Genomic DNA, 6,000 nt, shown 5'->3' with positions numbered 1-6,000 from the left:
TTTTTTTTTTAATTAAAAATACTCCCAAGCATAAATTGAAAATGATGCCTCCACCTGGGAAGATTTACTTGCTGGCATACTCCAGCCACACAGTCTCTCATGATGTCATCCCCTGGTTGTGCCAAAGGAGCCTCAGCATTGGATGGATCTGGTCATTGCTCAGCAGAGAGGGACATTTGTGGGTGACAATTTTGTCACCCAAGAGGCTTACACCTAGAACTTCCCTGTGTTGCAAAGGGACCCATGCTGGAATGATTATCTCTTCTGCAGCGTGGATGGGCAATTCGTTTTTGTCAGATGGAAAGTGTGCACTCTCTCCCTTCTATTTCCTGTTCACTGTACTGGCTTCTTTTTGGGGGGTTGGGGGCAGGGGGAAATAAAATTTAAGGATTTGATGAGAAACCAATTTGAACAACAATTTCTCACAGACAGAGTGAATTTGCCTTTTTGCAAATTGATTTTTGTAACAAGTTATTTATATGATATTACTTAATAAATTGTTTTTTCTAACTTGTTTTTTTTTTTCTAATTCTCTCAATCTATGTTATGGATTTACAACACTATCATAAAGATAAACCTTTGAAAAGATTCTCCAATCCCTTTGAGACAAAGGGCTAAATTGACTCAGTCTTTGAAATTCCATTCTTAAGTGTCTGGCTTGCACCATTCTGTAAAGGCAGTAGGATCACTGTTCTGTGATCATTGAGGCCTCCTTAGACTGGTGTAATTCCAGAAGGCACCATTTAGTGATGCTTACTATGAGGAGGATATTAGTCTATGATCACAAGCCAAGGTTCCCCAGGAAGGCAGCAGAAGCTTTGTCAAGGTAAAGCATGCAGAATGCCTTTCTTTAAGCATATAAAGATCACATAATTTATAATAGCACTGTTCAGTTATTTGTCTTTCATCATATGAGAATCAAAAAAAAATTTAGTCTCATTGCACTTATGGAGAATCCAAATGTCATTTGCAGTATCTTTTTACATAAGGAGAAAAACCTCCAGGGAAAATTCTTCGTTTTAATACTTCCTTAATAAAAGAGCTGTCTGTATCTCCAGAAATTCCATCATATTTAAAGAACAAGGATAAAGAAAAGAGTGAGAAAGGTCACAGCAAAGTAATACTTCATTAAAAGCATTAGAATGAATCACAAACAGTTTAACGCTGAAACCCACATGGGGTTTTTGAAAGGACTGAGGAAGTTCTGTAACTGATGAGAAATTAGCCCAAATATCCACCTGCAATCTTTGGTGGACCTCCAGAAGAAAACCTCTGTATGAACAGCCAAAAAACCCCAGCTTTTAAAAACAATAGGAGATCACAAGGATATAAACACATAAGTCTACACGGTTTTTATTTACCTCATCATCTGAACCCCGAGTCAGAGAAACTGAGCACTGCCCTGCACATGGGGGATGTATCTACTGCCCCCACACCCTTCCCTGGGGACACACACACACTTGCAGGTGCAAGCACAGAGAGGCTGCAGTGACCCCATCTCTCGGCTCTGTCACTTCGTGCATCAGAGCAGCCCTACAGGATTTCACAAAACATCAGAATGAGCTTTTTGTCTTCTAAACAATGGCAGTAGCAGGAGAAGAAATCCTGGATGTCCACCTGGTGAAAGGTGCTCCAGACTCTGCAACCCTCCACGTGTGCTGAGGCTCTGAAAGCAGAACCACTTCTATTTATGTGATAGAGGAATCTGTCATATTTCTTGCCTTCTTATTTGATTTACTATATCAAAGAGCACTTCAATCATAAAGAAAAGTCAGCTAAAGGGTAGCATTTCAGCCAGAAAATGTATTTGGTTTTCCAACATTAATTTACCAGGTTTATCGATGCAAAATTACTCCCCCCCCACAAAAAGCAACACACCAACCACAACCCCCTGCAAATAAGCATTTCATTAATACTACCAAAGTCACCACAGAGATAAGTCAGCTACACAAGCCATTAAAGCCAAAAACGTTTTTGGGTTTTTTTTTAAGTTCTTGTTGAGTTTGTCTCCCCCTCCTTTGCCCCTCATCTCCAGTCTTGTGAGACCCCACCTGGAGTGCTGCATCCAGCTCTGGGGTCCCCAGCACAGGAAGGACATGGAGCTGTTGGAGCAAGTTTAGAGAGAAGGGATACCAAGATGACCAGAGGGATGGGCTTCCTCTCCTGGAAGGAAAGGCTGAGAGAATTGGGATTGTTCAGCCTGGAGCAGAGAAGACATGACCTAATTGCTGCCTTCCAGTACCTGAAGGGAGCTGACAAGAAAGATGGAAAAGGATTTTTTATAAGAACAGGTAGTGACAGGACAAGGAGGAATGGTTTCAAACTGAAAGAAAGTAGGTTTGGATTAGATATTAGGAAGAAATTCTTTACTGTGGGGTTGGTGAGGCACTGGAACAGGTTACCCAGAGACATTGTGATGCCCCATCTCTGGAAGTGTTCCAGGCCACGTTCAATGGGGCTCTGAGCAACCTGGTCCAGTGGAAGGTGTCCCCCCTGCCCATGGAAGGGGAGCTGGAACTAGATGATCTTTAAGATCCCTTCCAACCCAAGCTATTCTGTGTTTCTATGAATTTCCAGGACAGCTCAAACAAGAGAACCAAAGAAAAGAGCAAACATTTAAGATGCTGTAATACTTGCATAAAAATTGCAGGAACGATCACTTAAATGAGCAGCCAAGTGAATTCAGTGTTGGTTCTTCCAATCTTAGTCTCAGATAACATCCCTTTTGACGCTGCAAATGAAATTTGAGTTTGTTGGATAAGGCACAAATTTAAATTAAAAAAATAGAAACATATTCTATCCAAAATCTTCGAAGCTCTTCCTCTTTCTTGCCAACACTGGTAGATCTTTCCCTGATTATAGTACAGACAGTTACTAGCAAATATCCACTCTCTGCATTTTCTTTTCTCCAAACTTACTGCTACAACTAAATTTTTCAGCAGCTGTCTATCTCCACATCAGATCCTCAAGTACCTCTGTCCCTCCAATCAGAAGGCTGATTCCACTTCCTTTATTCCCCACACAGAAGCAAACATGAGCATCATCAGAACTCCTCAGTAACTCACTATTTCTAATTGCTCTAATACTCATTACACATTTTTTAACCTTGGCAAACCACAGAGCGCACAAAACCATTTATATTTTTACTAGCTGTGGAGACAATCATGGCCTGATAGGACCATATCATCATATCCTACTTTATTTAAGCGAAAGAGAAACAAACTTAGTGTGATCAAGAGAACAGAGTCAGGACTGTATGCAAGGGGACATGCTAATCTGAAACTTTCAAAAACCTTTGGGGCGGTTTCTCCTTTACAGAAGAAAGAAAGAAACAAACAAAAAATAAAAAACCCCAAGCCAACACCCCCCCTCCCCCCCAGTCAAACAAAAAAATTAAAACCCCAGGAACCTCCTAAATACAACTCTCCTTGTACCCCTTTTTGGGATTTTGCCTTTCTTAACTCAGAACTTGGGCTGGATGGCTGCTCATGCATGCATCTTAATTAATAACCAAATGTATAAATCCCCTCCTGATTGCTTTTACATGTTTTTCTAAACATCTGCTTCTACCTTCTTTGTTAGACAAAGCTGCTCTCTTCTACAGCTCAGCTGGGGAACTTATTTCTCTCTCTCTCAGAGTGCAATTGGGTATTTCATGTCAATTATCGTAATTGGAAGCAAGCTTAACCCATTTCCCAGTTACAGCTCCAGCTTATTAGAACAAACATACTCTCAAACCTCCTCTAATAAAATAAACCCAAAAATGCCCCCAAAGAACAAACCTTAACTTTGGAAAAAAGACACTGAAAAGAGAACTGAATAAAAGAGCTCTGGTAAATGAAAAGTGAGTAAGCTGCTGTAGGAACCTAAGGAGACGGTGTGGGTCTGACTGGCTTGGTCTCTGACATAGCATTCCCCTAAGTTTGTTTTCTGGGAGCTCACAGAGAGAGCATTCGTCAGCCTGTTACTGCTTCATGTACTTTTATCCCCCACATACCAAGGTGTACCTGTCAGAATGAAAAATAGGGGCAGGTGAATCTTTTTTTTTTGCCACTGCTGGGCATTTTGATGGCCCAGCTTTTTTTAACTGTTAGAGTACAGAGCCAGATTCTCTCCGCCTCCTCCTTCTCACACTGCTCCCAGACTTTATCATTTGTGTTCAGACACCAACCTAATGTCTATTGCCAAAGACAAAAGCCTAAAGAGAAAAATGTAATCCAGAGACAAGAGGGCCAAGGCACCTGCTCCTGCTGTGAGTTATGGCTTAGTTAGCCGTGGCTCTTCACATGGCCTTCATTCTCTTGCTTACCCATTTTTGTGTTCCAGTGTCAAATGCACACCAGACATATCCTTTGTTATGCAGCTGTGAAGACAACAGATTTAAACCATTCTGTTTGGCTTCCCAGGGTTGTAATCACCTTTTGAGTGGCATCCACCTTTTATGCACACATTGGATACTAGTCTAAGAAGCTATGTGTAGAAATTATTCCATGTTATACTGTCTACTTGCACAGGGTAAATGGGCCAGACATCTAGGCCATGAAGTTGTAATATTCTTGCCCACCTACAGCATCTGCCAGGTACTGATCCAATGATGAGTGTTTCCCCCCTGCCAAGATTGCATGTTCAGAGATATTGATTATGATGCTATTTTAATTTTGTTGTTTTCTGGTATTGTCAACATTTCTCTAAACAATTGCTACAGTTGTTTTTGAGAAACAAAGAAAAGTCAGAAATACACTTTGAGATTCACTGCTCTAATATCTTGGTATTTAATCAACCTGTAATATAATATTGATTACAAATACCATGGAGACAAGAGATTGGTGCTTGTCTTTAGAGCAAGTACTTCATGTAGCTCTTTATTGCAGAAAGAGTCTTTCAAATGTTTTGCTACCAAATATCCATCTGGCCCACGGGCTCCCTCACTTTCACAGTCAGAATTTTATCATTGATCCTGGCAGAAGGGAGATGGGACTCCTGAAAGGCAGTGCAGGTTAACTATTTAATGACCAGCATGAAGTGCAGCAGAGGACAAAAAGGGACTCAGATTACAGATGTTGCTCCTGAGGACCATGAAATAAAAGAAACACATGTGAACAAAGATCTCTGGCAGGAAGGTCATGACACATGCAACATTGTGCCAAACATTCAGCATTCCATGTTATTGCCCATTAACCATTACCTTGCAAAACCAAAACCAAAAGCAAACTCTCGTTTTATGTCAGCTGAGACATCATCAAAACATGTCAGCTGTCTGCTTTCTCTCTCTCAATTCCTCTCCACTGGAAGGTCATGTCTTTCCTGCAGATAGTGCTTGCTTTGTGCCAGCTCTGGTCACCCCTCCTGCATCCCCAGCCTCCAGACCAACTGGACCAAAGCTGAACTGCACACTTTTATTTCACTGAGCTCTTGTTCTTGCATCTCCTTTCTTTTATCCTCTGGGTAACCTACATACTTTCATAAACATTTACACCATGTATTAATTATTTTTATATACGTATATGTATATAAAGCTGTTATGCTAATGATTGCACTGACTTATCATCTTACTTTCTCTTGTCTTTTGAAACCCTGACAGGTATTTTGCCCATGGTCTGATTTATCCCTGCAAGTGTGAATGGACTATTCACATTTCGTTGATGCAGGTAGTTCTGGGCACTCACTACCATTTATACCTTTTAATAATTGGTGAACTCCAAAAGCTCTTTTTTATATGTCCAGTACTGTCAGCACGAGTTACAACTGTCATTGCTGGAGCTAATGTTGTGATGAAGTCAGAAAATGCAAACTCCAGAAGGTATTTTCATTACTCAAGGGAAAACACTTCCCCATTAGACTGCCTTCCCACTGCCCAATCTCTTTGGGACAGCAGTGAGACAGAGACCACAAGAACACTTTCTAGGCTCCTTGGCAAATAGGGCACATATTTTTGTTTGGTGTAAGGGGTGTTGAGTTTAGGAAAGAGACAAAAATATGGTTCCTCCAACACTGAAAGGA

The sequence above is a fragment of the Corvus brachyrhynchos genome, unplaced genomic scaffold (assembly GCF_000691975.1).
Source record: "Corvus brachyrhynchos isolate BGI_N302 unplaced genomic scaffold, ASM69197v1 scaffold23, whole genome shotgun sequence".
In the NCBI taxonomy this organism is placed as follows: domain Eukaryota; kingdom Metazoa; phylum Chordata; class Aves; order Passeriformes; family Corvidae; genus Corvus; species Corvus brachyrhynchos.
Note: the sequence above shows the minus strand (reverse complement) of the source record.